Source organism: Myotis daubentonii, chromosome 2 (assembly GCF_963259705.1).
Source record: "Myotis daubentonii chromosome 2, mMyoDau2.1, whole genome shotgun sequence".
Taxonomy (NCBI): domain Eukaryota; kingdom Metazoa; phylum Chordata; class Mammalia; order Chiroptera; family Vespertilionidae; genus Myotis; species Myotis daubentonii.
This window is the reverse complement of record NC_081841.1, coordinates 158424885-158441305: the sequence shown is the minus strand read 5'-3', so window position 1 is coordinate 158441305 and position 16421 is coordinate 158424885.

Below are 16421 nucleotides of genomic sequence, written 5' to 3'. Positions count from 1 at the left end.
GGGTGGTAACGTTATTCATGAAATGAGCTGGAACCAGAGGAGAAACAAAGTTCTTACGAGTGGTTGAGAAGACTTCATACAAGAGGGGACATTTAACCTGTGTCTCCAAAGATAATTTGTAATTTCCAAAAGAAGGAAGACAGTAGAGGACCTGCCAGGCAGAGGGAAGATCGTGAACAAAGGCACAGAGGAATGAAAAAGGTGGTAGTTTTTATAAAAGGGTTCAAATGATTAGATCAAACGTTGAGCACAGCATGGGACCTGATAGTAGTGGAGCTCATTTTATGAGACAAATGTAGCTGTGTTAACGCAAACTGGACTAGCACAGCACGTGAAAATAAATGAGAAAAGCTGGAGAGTAATTCTACTTATGAACGTACCAGTAGATGAAACAACCTGAAAGAGTTATCTGCACATAGAGACATAGATTTCAGTAGTGTATAAAAAAATACAGTATTTTTATTTTAATTTCCCAGATTACTAGTGAGATTGAGCATTTTCCCTATATTTATTATAACTTGTAAATATTTACTGTGAATTATCTGTTCTTATTCTTTGCTCATTTTTCCATTAGATTGATTATTATATAGGTCCATTTCCAGAAGCTATCTATATTTTATGGTTGTCCATGATTATTTTTAATAGTCAGTTATGTGGGATATTGAACTGAAATTATTTAACAGGCATACCTAAATCTTGTTGATATAATGGTCCTGACTTTGATTTCCTTCAATATGGTGAGAATATCAAGAACCTGTTAGGAAAAACTACTAGAGTTAATTATATTATCTCATCCTAATCTATCTCTCTTCATCTATGTGGCCTACCATTTATAAGATGGAAGAGAAAAATAGGTAAAAGAGTACTGAATGGAATGATAAAAATTGTAGGCCTTCAGATATATGGATAAGATGGCAGTCTGTTGCTGATACATATTACAATTCAGCTCTATTTAGTGTAAACTAGCACTAATTTTAATAATCTGGTGAACTTTATGGAAATCAAGCATATAAAAATATTTTATTACAAAACATAAATTGGGAGATATTATTTACATTGTGTTATGTGTACAGATGATTATGACTTTGTTACAGTAAGATTCAATGTGCTAAAGAGTTACTTTATCAATAAGGACACATCTATTGTATAAGGTGACATGGAACTGGATGAAACATTGCTTTTATTTTAAATTTGATTTACATTTTCAAAAAAAAATACTTCATAAAGATGAGTATATATATCTTGGTATCCTTTCAACAATGCCTGTAAATATCTGGCTATATTGTGCGTGTCTTTTCTGTATGAATTCCTGATCTTGAAAAAAGAAGTTTCACATGATCTCACTAACATGTGGAATCTAATGAACAAAATAAGCTGATGAACAAATTAGGCCCAGAGACATGGAAGTATGCAACAGACTGATTAATCTCAGAGGGAAGAGGATGGGGAGAGATTAACCAAAGAACTTATATGCATAACCCATGGACGCAGACGATAGTGCACTGAAGGCCTGGGAAGTGGGTGGGAGCAGGGTGGAGGGGGTCAATGGGGGGAACATGGGGGGACATCTGTAATACTTTCAACAATAAAGAGACATTTTAAAAAATTTTCCCTCACTTTTTCCTCTAAAATATTCATGCAGATACTCTGTTGTGTTCATGTACTCTGTATTATTTCCTCTTCAGATTTTAGTGCCACCTGACACGATCCTGGGACTCAGATTCTACAGTGATGGCATGATCTGTGTCATTCTTGTGCCTGTTCATCACCGCGAACCAGTCAAAACCATGAACTCACAACTTAAAGGAAATGTTCTACTTTGAAAAATATATTGTCTCTTATGCATGGAGTTGGTTTCCAGATGATGTCTTTAATCATGGTTCTCGTGGGTGAGTCTCGTATCAACCATGACAGTGCCATCAGTAATATCTGGACTTGTCTTGGAACACTGCCCATGTCCACTGGGCGGCCAGCTCCACTGGCTTCTTTTACTTGTTTAGGAAATCAAAGAGAAGGCAGATAGAGAAAGCACTAGGACTGCAAACAGGATCTTAATGAAGATGGAAAATATCAGGATAACAATAGTAACCAATTACTGACCCTACAAGGTAGGTTTTAATAGGGAGATAATTTTTAAGATGAAGAAGCTTCCAAAGAAACAATTTCCTAAAGGCCGTGGGACTCAGAGGTGTCACAGTGAGGATGCAAACCTGCCATTTCGCTGCTTCTCACGAATTCTAGCCCTCAAGAGAGTTTGGCCAGATGAAAATGTATCTCATTTTTGATCCTTACTCAAATGAACATATTGCAAATTTAGGGTAAGAAACTTCTAAAATGACCTGCATTCCAAGCTTTAAGAGATCCAGTTGTGCTAAAAGCTTGAATTACAAAACAGATGAATTAGGGTTTGTTTTTGTTGTACATTTCACAGCAGTGTGAGGGAACAAGAAAAGATCTGTGAGGAAGAGGTTTGAGCAGTGAGTCAGAACACCTGAATCACGGCATCTCCACGGTGAACCAGGAGAATGAACCTATAGAGATTAAGTTCCTGTGGGCTTCTCCCTACATTTGTTAATTTCTAACTTTCAAAATAATTGTATTCTTCCATCTATGTTAAAAGACCTAATTGGAATTTTGTGTTCATTTTCATTATATCCAGTCATCAACACTTTCATTCAACCAATATTTATTGACCAACTACTCAAAGTCAGGCACTTTTCAAATATACATCAATGAATTAATAGCTTCCCATCATCACTGGTATTTTTCATCATATTAAAACTGAGTCAACTCAATTCATGATTAAAAAAATTGAGAAGTATGGGAAAAGTGAACCTACTCTTACTTTTCAAATCCTAATTTGTCTGTAATGAAAATCAAGACAATCCTTTTCTCATCTTTCCAAGCTATTTATAATATGGAGTGAGAAATGGGAATAAGAAGTTTTTTAAAAATAATTTTAAAATGAGAAATAGTGAGAAAGTAAGAATGAAGAGAGGAATCAGAATGAGTTTTATAAACTAATTTCTACCTCCTTAGATGAATCCAAATAGAAATCTTATATAATAAAACCCTAATATGCAAATCGACTGAATGGCAGAATGACCAGTAGCTATGACACACACTGACCACCGGGGGCAGACGCTAAATGCAGGAGCTGCCCCCCAGTGGTCAGTGCGTTCCCAGAGGGGGAGCACCACTCAGCCAGAAGCCAGACTCACCACTGGTGAGCGCAGTGGCGATGGCGGGAGCCTCTCCCGCCTCCGTAGCAGGTGGACATCCCCCAAGGGGTCCCGGACTGCAAGAGGGTGCAGGCCGGGCTGAGGGACCCCTCCCCCCCCCAGTGCATGAATGTCGTGCACCAGGCCTCTAGTTAAGTCATAAAAAACAAAAGTGGTGAAACTATTTTCTTCTCCTCCTATGTCTTCAGGACCAACAGTACCATGTCCAACCAACAAAGATGATCCAAAATGACAGAGGTAGCTTGGCTGGGATCAGTGTTTAAAAACATATATTCAATAAGACAAGAAATGGCAAGTGTTAGAGAAGATGTGGAGATAAAAGAAACCTCACACACTGCTGGAGGGTATGTAAATTTATAAAGCCATTGTGGAAAACAGTATGGAGATTCATTAACAAATTTAAGAATAGAGCTACATATGATCTAGCAATCCTTCCTCTGGGTATCTAGTCAAAAAACAAAACAAAACATTTATTCATACAGATATATGTTCCCCTTTATCTATTGCAACATTATTCACGGCCAAGACATGGAAACAATCTAAGTGTCCTTCAATAGATGATTGGATAAAAGAGGTAGTACATATATACAACGGACTACTACTCAGCCATAAGAAAAGATGAAATATTGCCATTTGTGACAATATGGATGAATCTTGAAAGTATCATGCTAAGCAAAATAAGTTAGATGAAAAACAATAAGAAGCATGTGATTTCACTCATATGTGGGTTATAAAACAGAAACCAACAAACAAACTCATAGACACAGACAATAGTATAGTGGTTATTAGAGGGGAAGGGAGAGGATTAAAATGGTAAAGGGATGATGGAGGGAGACTAGATTTTGGTTTTAGCACAATGCAATATGATATATTATAGAATCGTACAGTGAAAATTATATGTTGTTAACAAATGTCACTCCAAAAAAATTTAATAAAAAAACAACAACTATAGAAACATAGGCTGAAATAAGGTATAAGCAAATACCTTCTCCCTTCTTTTATATTGCACACTGGGTATCATAGTGTGAGTTTTTCTGTTCATGGTCCTAGATTAAAGTCTAGTTGAGCTGAGGAAATCACATTGGAAACGTGATTCTGAAACTGTCATGCATCTACAACACAATGAAATAATGGAACCTAGCAGGCCACACATATTTTTAAATCTCTGATGACCAAAAGAAAATGGAAAAATACCATTGACAAACGTCATGTTTTAACCAATCTAAAAGCTCCTACTATGGAACAAAGAAGAAGCAGCCACTGAAAATGGTGCTTTGTGTCAGTAAGTTTTTTAAATAAGAACTGGCAGTCCTGGCTAAAAGTAGACCGTCCATCCAATTAAATTACAGAATATTAAAAAGGTCAAAGCAATACAGAAGTCCTCTAATTCATAGAAAACACTAAAATTATGATTTCTCATACTTCTGACAAAGATTGTAATTGCGACTTGAAAAGGGTAAAATATTTATCTAGTCCTTTGACAAAGATTGAAATGAGAAAGTGACTGGTCACAAATGTAATATGAAACTATTTTTTAAAAATAAAGCTGAATCAATATACCCATTTCCTTTTGTCTCTGCAAGGAGGAATACAAAAATGGTTATAAAAAAAACCATTTACTTATTAACCTTTTAATGCAAATTTGAAGTTATCTTCTTATGTATGAAATTATGTATCTCAAGTCTTCATAAGCTTCTGTATCAAATAAGCATTAACTCTTCATCTATCAGTAGGTCATTTTGTGGTTTTCTGTTAATAGTTTACTTCAAACATTGTTAAAGGCATTCAAGAGTGGGAGCCCTGTATGTGCATAAAATATTTCTAAACGATACAGAGTATAAACTGCAATGTGTGCACAAAAATGGTGTGACTTTGTTTGCAGTAAACATTTAAACTGACCGACTTTCTCATAAATACACTAAGTAGGATGATCTATGAGATTTCTAATTTATTCTTGTTTAAAATTTAACCATGCTTTTTTAAAGCATATCAATTTTGTTAATACCATGTAATTAAAACATGTCAGTGCACAGCAAGTTTTAGTCTAAATTAATGACTATGAGAATTATTTTAATTAAATAACCAATTATAGAAAAATCGCAAGCATGAGAGCTGACATTTAAATGAATTTCATTTAAATTGCTTCTTAACATTGTCCCATCTAGGACACTAATGCAAAATGAACTATTGTATCAACTTAGATTATCACTATTTTTGTATGCACCTAATGTATTCACATTCAATCACTGGAACAGAGAAGAATATTTGGTATTGATCTAAAACCTCTATTAATACAAAACAACAGAATGAGCCAAGTAAAAATAAACTATCTTTTTTTTTTTTTGCTTTCCTTTTTTTATTTCGTTTTTATGTTTTAATATGAGCTTCTAAATGCTTTCATAATTTTCACAGAAAAAATGTTTATGCATTTTGAAATTGTACCTAATAAGTCAGAAGACTTGAATTCATTCACTTTAAGAGGATATTCATATATGACTTCAAAACCCTGCACATAGTGGGGCTCAATAAATGCTGGTTATCAGTGATCATATATCTATTTCTTTGTCCTTTTTTTATTGGTCACATATTCTGGTGTAGTATATAGCTTCCTCTGAGGAAGTGGAAATTTCAAGACTTTTATCTATTTAGGAGGTTACCACCTGTACTATGAGAACCCAGCTGGATATCTATTTATATGTTTATTTTTATTTAGCTTAAACAATAAAATGTCATTTTTTTCTACTTAAATAATTGTTATTTTTCATATTATGTCATTAAGTTTTTACTATTCATTTCATATTTACCCTTTTTCAAGTAAATATATATTTTTAAAGATAACCAATCAATGATAACCTTTCCCACTAAAAATATTTAACTTTCTAATACTATTTCTGATGGAAGAGAAGAATGTCTGAACACAGGCAAATTTACCCCAAATGTGCTGTCTTATTTATCACAAAATGTGAGTGTGGAAGGAACTATAAAAAGAGCTAAGATTTAGTCCCTATATGAATGAAGTTTAATACATTTTAATTAATTGCCAAACTATCAATAACATTTTAAAGGTGTTTTATCTATGTACTAGAGGCCCAGTGCATGACATTTGTGCACTGGGGGCGGGGGGCAGGGTGTCCCTCAGCCAGGCCTGTGCCCTCTTGCAGTCCAGAACCCCTCGGGGGATGTCCACCTGCTGGCTTAGGCCCGCTCCCTGGCAGCTGGACATCTGCTGAGGGGTCCTTAGCACTGCCTTGGAGGCAGGAGAGGGTCCTGCCACCACTGCTGAGCTTGCCAGCCATGAGCCCGGCTTCTGGCTGAGCAGTGCTTCCCTTGTGGGAGTGCACTGACCACCAGGGGGCAGCTCCTGCATTGAGTGTCTGTCCCCTGGTGGTCAGTGTGCTTCATAGCGATCAGTCTTTTACTGTTTGGTCAATTTGCATATTAGCCTTTTATTATATAGGATACCTATTCCTTGTTTGTTTGCCATCATATCACACAGTTTGTCCAGCAATTTCTGGTTCTAAATGGACAATCAATGGCCTTTTAAATTATTTTCTTCTAAAGTACTGTATTGTTCCATTTATAAGACACACCCATGTATAAGATGCCCCCCACTTTTCCAACCCAAAATTAAGAAATCAATATTTTAAACATTTTGCTGATTTTCCTCTTAAGGCCTTCTTTGGCATCTTAAGGAGATGTTCTTCCTGTTTCCTCCACTTTCTGATCATACACTCAGTGGGAGGAGGTCCAAAATGTCTCTCTGCAGCTCTATTTCCATCCTCTTTTGCATAGCCGATTACATTCAGCTTGAATTTTGCAGAGTAAGATAATTGCTTACCAGTATTTATCTTTATTTTGGATGTCTTTATGGGCTCAGAACACTCCGGTCCCTGTTGCATCTGTGTACTCTCTACCTCCACCTCCAGTTATGGCATCAGCTGACATCAGTAACAATAAGGCTCGTGATTGGAGAAAGCCTGTTTGACAAGGTATGGGCAGCTATACACCCACTTGGCTCCCTCCTCAGCTGACGTCTGTGGGTATAAGATGCCCCTCGATTTTCAGTTTAATGAATGATTTTAGAAAAATATAGTGTCCTATACAAAAAAATATACAGTAAATTTTATATTTTTCTTCAGGGGGAAATATTACTTTTTTAGTAATTTACAACCTATAGTAAAAGGTGCCTCCTTTATGTTTTGCTAGAAAAAGAAGTAACCATATTTAGATTTGACTAGTTAATTGTTTTGCTTCATTGGAATGCCTTAGGGCATATGGTTTAATTATTATGTTCATATTTGTAGACTACTTTTTTAATCATCAAATTTTATTCAATTTCAGAAATGAATATTTTTCTATGTATTTCATTTTGGTATCACTTTAAAAGTAAAGAAAAGAAAAGACTACTGCATTTTTTGTTCATTGATTAACCAGTAACGTTATGTATAAATAATGTATCTGACAGTATGGCAGCCCACTTGGGACATTATGCCATTTACTACAAAATAGGATGAAACATACAACTGAGCAGTGCAAACAAATTAAACATATTTCCTTGGTAACTTTAGCATTTTTATTAGGTGATAAACACCACAGTGAGAGGAAAGCAGATGTAGTTATTTCAGTAATATTAACCTTAATCGAAAGCTAACTTGACATATAGCATACTTTTGCATTATAAAAGTTTATCCAATAAGAATGGAAACCAAATTTTCCAAAGTCATTATGAGATGACATCTGTAAAAACTAATGACTATCTTGTGTAAAATTTCATCATAGCTACTAAATTGTTTTATTAATACTGATGAAAAAGTTTAAATGTAAATCTCGTGTTTATAAGCATGAAAATGCCTCAATATTTTCAATGTTCTATTACTTTTGCCTTAACAACTTTGTCCTGTGGTGTTATCTGACTGTGTGTGAATTTTATTTTTTTCAGGGCTGTGTTAATATAATCCCTTAACTCTTTTGGAAGCATCAAATAGTGAATAAAGTTGAGAACAATTATGTATTTAGCAAAATAAATCCATCTTCCCTCCTTTCTTGTTTTACTCTGACATTTACTCATGGGGATACAGAGATGAAAACCCATGTCCTTAAAGGAATTAACAACTGAGTGGTTGAGAACAACTATTAAAGTCCATTTAATATACAGAGTGGATTGTTATAACAAATTCTTCTTTCCTTGTCTTTATTCAGAAATAAGTATTGTGTGCTTGCTATGTGTCAGGCACCATTCTAGGATCTTAAGTACACAGAAGTGAATAAAACAGACAAAGACTTTGCTCCACATCATGTTTATATTCAAACCGGGAAATAGTCCATAAACAATAAACATAATAAATATATACTCTATATTGCATAAGATAAAAAGTACTATTAAAAAAGGAAAAGAAAATAGATGAAGGTAAAAAGGGTGGAATGGGTAGTCATAAGAGTGGTTGTCAACAATAAGCATCATTAGTGAGGGAATATTTGAGCAAAGTTTGAAGAAGAGAATTGAATCTTATCTGGGAGAAAAGTAAACCGGGTGGCGGGAACAACCAGGTTCTGAATTTGGATATTGGGATGCTTCCTGGCATAACCAGGAACTGCAAGGAACTCAGTGTGACTGGAACAGAGTAGGCAGGGTCAGAGGAGAGTTCAGAGAGGAGCTGGGATGCCAGATTATATAGGTGTCATAGGTAAGGAACTTGGGCCTTTGTAAAAAATGCAGGGTTGTAAGCATGGGCTTGCCAGGATCTGCCTTCTCTGTTTGGAATACACTGTAGGACATCAAAGGTAAAAGAAATGAGACCAGATAGGATATTATTACAGCAAGTCGGGCAAGAAATAATGGTGGTTCAAATCAGGATGATGGCAGATCAGGGGTGAAAAGCGACAAAACTCTAAAAAACATTTTGAAAATAGATCCAAAGGGATTTCTTGTTTCATTGGAAGTAAAGCATACGTGAGAGAAGGGAAAGAAGGAAAACTTCAAGGTTTGGGGCCTGAACAACTAGAAGAATAGAGGTCCCATTACCTAGACTTAGGCTGCTGAAGGAACACGTGTGAAGGAGGTAATCGAGTTCTGAACTGGGCCTGTGGAGTCTGAGACCTCTATGATAAGCCCTCGTGGAAATGTCAAGGAGACTTGGATTTGCCAGTCTGGACAGAGGTGTGGAGTGGGAATAGAAATTTGGAAGTCTTTGGTGGTATTCAAACTCATGAAATGAGAAATACCAAAAAAAGCATGTGTAGGTGGAAAAGAGATTAAGTTTAAAGACCAGGGGTACAGCCTGAAGAGATCTGGGGAAAAGAACCAGAAAAGGCGCGTGAGAAGGCCGGAGACCAGGAGAATAGAAGGAAAACCAGTTCAAAGTACAGAAGGGCAAGGGAAAGAAGTATATTAAGGAAGAGGGAGTGAACAATTGTGTCAAATGTCATGAACAGTTCAGAAAGATGGGAGCTGAGAATTGGCCACCAGGGTAGCCACACGGCCTTTAACCAGAGCAGTTTCACTAGATAAGAGTCAGAATGTAGTGAGTGTAAGAGAGAGTGGGAGGAGAGCGATTGGAAAGTAAAATAAAAAACAGACTTTTCCCAAAGAGATTTGCCTCCAGCAGAGCAGAGAAATGGGGTGACTGCTAAGGGCAGGGAAGATCAAGAGAATGTTATCTTTTTAGAATAAGAGAAATTACATTTGGATGTTTACTTGCTGATGGGAATAAGTGAGTGGGGATGAAACCCTGAGGATGAAAAGAGGCTGTATTCCTAGAGTGTTGTTGTGAGTGACATGAGAGGGGTCGGATCTAGGCACAGGTGAGGGGGCAGGCTTTAGGCTGAAGCAGAGACAGTTCAGTCTGTGGTAACAGCAGGAAGCAGAGTGTGTGGGTACTTTGGTAGCCAATGTGGTAAAGTCTAAGGAAGGTTCCTTCTGATGGCTTCAATTTTCTCAGCAAAGTAGGAAACAATGGGTATAATTTTGAGCCCTAACTACGGATGCACTTGCTCTTGGGTGTAGGATGGTCTACTCGCCTTGGCCAGGAGGAGAAAGAATGGGAGAGTGGGCAGCCGGTGTTAACAGGGAGAGGAGAGCATATGCGCATATCACTTCATTATTCACAAAATGCTGTGGCATCCATTTTATCATTTATTTGCACAACAGCCTTTTGAGAAAGTTATCACTGGTTCCATTTCACAAAAGAGGACATTGAACCTCAGAAAAATATCATTTGCCAAAAAACAGGCAGCTGAAATCTGAACTGCTAGGAGAAATTCTTTCTACCAGTAAAAGATCTATTAAAATATTAAAGTTTCTTAAGCTGTTGGCCAAACATAGTAGTGTTTATCAAAACAAGAGTCACTATTATAATAAAAACAAAAGAAGTATTACAGATGGGAGGATAGTTATGATTAATCATTACTAGTGGCCCGGTGCACAAAATTTGTGCACATTAAAAGGGAATTAATTAGAGGAAATATTTTAGGGTCTGAGGTGCAAGGGAATGGGATTCCTGGTTGGCAGGCTACCGACAGCAAGCTGACCAATGGACGATTCTGCAAGGAATGGGGCTCCCTTCTCCCTCCTGTCAGAGTCTGGTTTGAAGGCTGGCCACGGCACTGATCGCGCAAGACCCGGAGTTCCACTGCGCCCCAGCCAGGGTCCAGAGCTCCCTCCCGTTGGGCCAAGACCCATCAAAATTATCCTAACTGTCCCCCCTGCCAGCCTTGTCACCCCAAACTGTCCCACCCACCAGCCTGGTTACCCCCAACTATCCCCCCTTGCCAGCCTGGTCTCCCCCAACTGCCTCCCCTCTTGGCCTGGTGGTCCCTCACTGCCCCCCCCTCCCCCCCGCCCCGCCAGTCTGGTCACCCCACACAGCCTGCTGTTTGGTTGTCTGTCTGGTCATTTAGGTTGTGACAGCCCTTGCCTGCCTTTTTACATATTAGGATTGTTTTACTGATAATGATTTCCTTGCCTAATATACTCTGATAGCTCCTGGGAATTTTATTTTTCAGCAAGAGAAATGGCAACAGAAAAGAATGACCATGAGGAGACATTTTAAAGGCTTCTCTAGGAGATGCCACTGAGCAGTTCATCTCCTAAGTCCTCAGGCTCCGAGGACTGAGAGGCAGCTGAGAAAGGGCCAATAAATAAATAAATAAATAATCAGTAGAAAGTAGCAGTGATGTGACTCATGTTTCTTCTGACCCTCTTTTGAATCCTCTCATGATGATAAAACAGACCATTCCAATTTTCTTCTTTTTTTTTTTTTGTCCCATTCTAGAAGACCTTATTTAAGGAAGAGAGAGATAGCCAAGACAATCTATGGTATTCACCTTGATAACAATCCTCAGTACATGAAATAATTCAATCAATGTAATTAAGAAATTAAGATACTTCTCCCCCTGTAGTAACTGGTACTCTTTCTGATACTCTGCTAAGGTATTCTTTTCCATGATCAATCCCCAAACACGGAGCATTTCCCTCAGGGTAACGCTCCACAGGCTGTAAAGTGCGTTCATGCCCATTTTCTCAGTTCATTCTCACCACAGCACAGTGACCACAACTTTAATTGGTTGGGTCCCAGGTTAGCATAGTTGGGTGAGTGAAGAGGCCACAGCTGTCCTGTTCCTCAGTGCACTGCCAGCACAGAGCCTGGTGCAGACCAGAGGTTCATCCAACAGTGAATAGGACTGCAGTAACCTGCAAGCTTCCTTTCCATTGTACAGAGCACAGAACTAAAGCTCTAAGATTTTAGAGCTGGTAAGTGGCAATTTGAAGTAAGCCTCGTGATTCTTAATTCTGTGTTATTCACACCTGTACTGGGTCTCACTCCCTACCACCTCTCAGACCCTCCCCCTTTCCGCAGAAGGCTGAAAGTCTGTAAGAAAGCAGTATGTGAACTAGACATGCTTGGTTTAAACTGTATTTATAAATGAGGGTCTGTGCTAGACTATGGTATCACACTCTACATGAAATGACTGTACTCCCTGTTAGACTTGAAATGTAATTAAATAGACATTGCCCTAGAAAAATATATGTGTATATCAAGGCAAGTGTTAGATGATTTATTACCTTTGGAAATCATATGCATAGATATTATGCTTTGTGTAATCAGTCTTATTATATATACAATTGATATAGCCTAAAGAAATCTTTTAAAACTTTCAGTTAATAAAATTGCCACTATTCTTTTTTTTTTTAAATATATATTTTATTGATTTTTCAGAGAGGAAGGGAGAGAGCTAGAGAGTCAGAAACATCGATGAGAGAGAAACATCGACCAGCTGCCTCCTGCACACCCCCCACTGGGGATGTGCCTGCAACCAAGCTACATGCCCTTGACCGGAATCGAACCCGGGACCCTTGAGTCCGCAGGCCGACGCTCCATCCACTGAGCCAAACCGGCTTCGGCAAATTGCCACTATTCTTATCTCACAGAATAGTTACATCTTTTTTAGATTAAAGTATAGTATGATTTTGTACTAACTATTCTTTGAATTATTTTTTAAGTATGCTTATAATTTTATATTTTATCCAAGGATAAAAAGCTACTTTGTACCTAAAAGAAATAAAAATAATTTTTAAAATGTATGACTTGTACCTATATTTGTACTTCCATATACAAAGATAAAAATCCCTGTTAATATTTTCTACTGGAATTGCAGCTTTTGAAATTTAAAATCCAAGTTGGGACTAAACACTAAGGTATACTAAAACCATGAAATTGAAATGAAATCACAGAAACTTTAGGTTAAACACCCTGTTTAGATTAGAGTTGTTAACATGAACATACTGCAATATTTTTCTTTTTAAGTATTGACCAACATTTGGTATTTTGTCATCATTCCTTCAGCATTCCAACTCGCATTCCATTGATCACTTATGATAACTGACATCAGACAGAGTCTACATACGTGTGTCACCCAGATGTCCAGAGTGTCTCCATGTCAGGTTGTAGTTTCAGATCCTACCACTTGATGGCAGATACAGTAACAGTCAGGGAAGGGGGAAAGCAAAGCCCAAGAGCACAGAACCCTGATGAAAGGCAGAGCCGTGGACCTGTGGATCTCTACGTCTGCCCCTGCGGGGATTCGGAATTGAGCTGCCGCCCAGAACAGGGTGGAGCTGATAGGGTAGAGATGTGTGCCAGCTGGGGAGCAAGGCCATGTCAGGAGGCCCAGGGGAGAAGTGGAGAAGGAAGGAAGGAAGAAAACGTGAAGGAATGGAAGAACAGATCTTGAATTCAGCGACAGATTCTGATACGACATTCATAGTGAAATAATCAGCACTGGACATTCTGTGTCTTAGTTTTTTGATAGATCATCTATACACAAAGGGAAAAACAATTTAGCTTCCAAATATCTATCTACAGCACTGTCTGTCTCTGGATTCCAATCCAAAATCAAGGTAGAGAAGAGTTGGTTCCTTCTGGAAGCTGAGGGAGAATTTGTTCCCTCTCTCTGAACCTCTGGTGGCCAGCAATCCTGATGATCTTTGGGCATATCATTCTAATCTCTAAGTCTGTCTTTACATGGACTTCTTCTTTATGTGCCTGCATCTCAGTTTTCCCTCTGCCTTGCTCTCATAAGGACATATGTCATTAGATTTAGGGTTTGTCCTAAATTTTGGATGATCTCTAGATTTTTAACTTCATTATATCATCAAAGATTTCCCAAATAAAGTTACATTCACAGATTCGATGTTGAGGACTACAATTCAACTACACACACACATAGAAAGAGGGAGAGAGAGAATAGTGTATATACTAGTATACAAGAATATATATACATACATATATGCACATAAATTTATGTATGCCAAAAGAGGGTGATATTTTTATAAATAAGTATTATTGTTTTATGTATTTTTAGAACAGTTCCACATTTTGTAATACACCATGTTATAAACAATTCTTATGCTTATATTTATTTTCAGAGTTACTTTATAAGTGATAAAGTCTCCATTCCTTGAGTTTAGTAGATTTTGTTGTTGGTTTTGTTTCTTGCACTCATTAGAATAATTTTTACTTGGTAAAATTAGAGATAGAGAAAAATGAAATGGAAATAGAAACATTTGAACTTGAAGTTTTCTTATTTGAGAGAGAGAGAAAACCATTGATGTGAGAGAGGCACATAGATTGGTTGCCTTCCACACATGCCCCCAAGAGGGCAGGGGACCAAACCTACAACCGAGGTGCATGCCCTTGATGGAGAATTAAACCCTTGATCCTTCGGTGCATGAGCTAATGCTCAACCACTGAGTCATACAGCCCAGGGCAACAAGGGAAATTTTTAATAGAAAATGGATGACTTTTATTTTAAGAATGTGATAATGTAGAGAAATAATTTTATTCCACTCTTTCATTTTATAAGTAAAAATATGGTGAACTTTGCTTACTGTCTACATAAAGAAGTAGATGGAAAAGGTTGTTTTGCAGTACTAATATTCAAGACCAGCTAAGTAATTTGGGGGGTTAGTGAGAAATAAAATGTGGAAGCATTGTTCTGAAAGCAGGAAAAAGATAATATTGAAGTTATCCTATCTAATTAAAGAGTAATATGCAAATTAACTATCACTCCGTGACAAAGATGGCAGCGCCCATAGCCACAAGATGGTGGTGCCCAGTCCTCTCAGCCCTGCCAGAGTCCTCCAGTCCCTTGAGGGGCGGGGGGGAGAGGGCGGCCGCTGAGAGCGGGCAGCGTGAGCGGCCTGGTGGAATGCTGCCCAGGGGCCCTCCTGACCCTTTATATAAAAACAAAAACAAGCCAAAACCGGTTTGGCTCAGTGGATAGAGCATCAGCCTGCGGACTGAAAGGTCCCAGGTTCAATTCCGGGCAAGGGCATGTACCTGGGTTGCAGGCACATCCCCAGTAGGAGATGTGCAGGAGGCAGCTGATCGATGTTTCTCTCTCATCGATGTTTCTAACTCTCTATCTCTCTCCCTTCCTCTCTGTAAAAAATCAATAAAATATATTTTAAAAAAAAATTCACTCCCCACAGAGTGACCCCCCCCCACACACACACACACACCTGCAGCCTCAGGGTCTCAGCCTTGGAAGTGCCTGCACCCCCACGGAGCAATCCCCACCCAGTGGCAGCCTCGGGGTCTCAGCCTCAGAACCTTGCACATCCCCCAGTGTGCCCCCCCCCCTCCACACAAACACACCTGCAGCCTCAGGGTCTCAGCCTCGGAAGCATCCATGCCCCCGGTGAGTGATCAGGGGGTATCTGGGCAACACTGCCCAGCAAACCTCTCCCATTGGGCAGAAACTTGTGACTGGGTTAGGGAGGTAAATGGGTTTTGTTTAAAAATCTTTACGAACCGCAAAGGAAATGTCTGAGGTAGGGTTTCACATCGGAAGTAGTTTAGAACTAATTTCTGAAGGCAAACTGCGACATTGCAGTTACATTACTGGAGAGTACCCCATGGTCCAGAGGTCGGGCTCTGCAGCGACAGGGGCGGGCACTCCCCACCCTGGGTCCTCAGCACCCTGGGCTGGGCTTGAACCCACCCAGGAAGGCCTTTTCACCTACAGTTTTCACCAAGGCAGGCAGGTTTTGTAGACATGAATACAAAATGCCCACACACAAGTCCTGAAGATGCCGGGGCCAGCAGAAATGACAAACAGACGTGGAAAAGGGCAAAACCAGAAATACCACTGATCCCAACATAGATCATCTTTTTCTTCAAATGATGGTGTGTTTCCCTCTTCTTCGTCTTCTGGAAGCAAGACAGATTCAAGTACTGATGATCTACCAACAGAAAAGTTAAAAGAAAGAGAGGACAGAAAAGGAATAAAAAGAGAAAAGAAAGAAAGGAAAAAAGATGAAACATCAAGAAAAAGAAAGAGAAGGAAAAAAGGAGGAAACAACCACATATCACCTTTCCAAGGTCTCATGAAATTACAGTTTAAGTAGTTTATTTTATGACACTTTTAGTTTGGGTTTACATTTTTACTGGTTTGTCAAGACCACAGCAGGTACAGTGTCCAATATGTTAAAGAAAAAAACCCTATCTAATAAAGAGGGAATATGCAAGGGAGGGCAGTTGGGGGCGACTGGGCTGGCAGGGGAGGGTATTTGGGGGCGATCGGGCAGGCAGGGGAGCAGTTAGACATTGATCAAGCTGGCAGGGGAGTGGTTATGGAGTTATCAGGCCGGCAGGCAGAAACAGTTAGGGGCAATCAGGC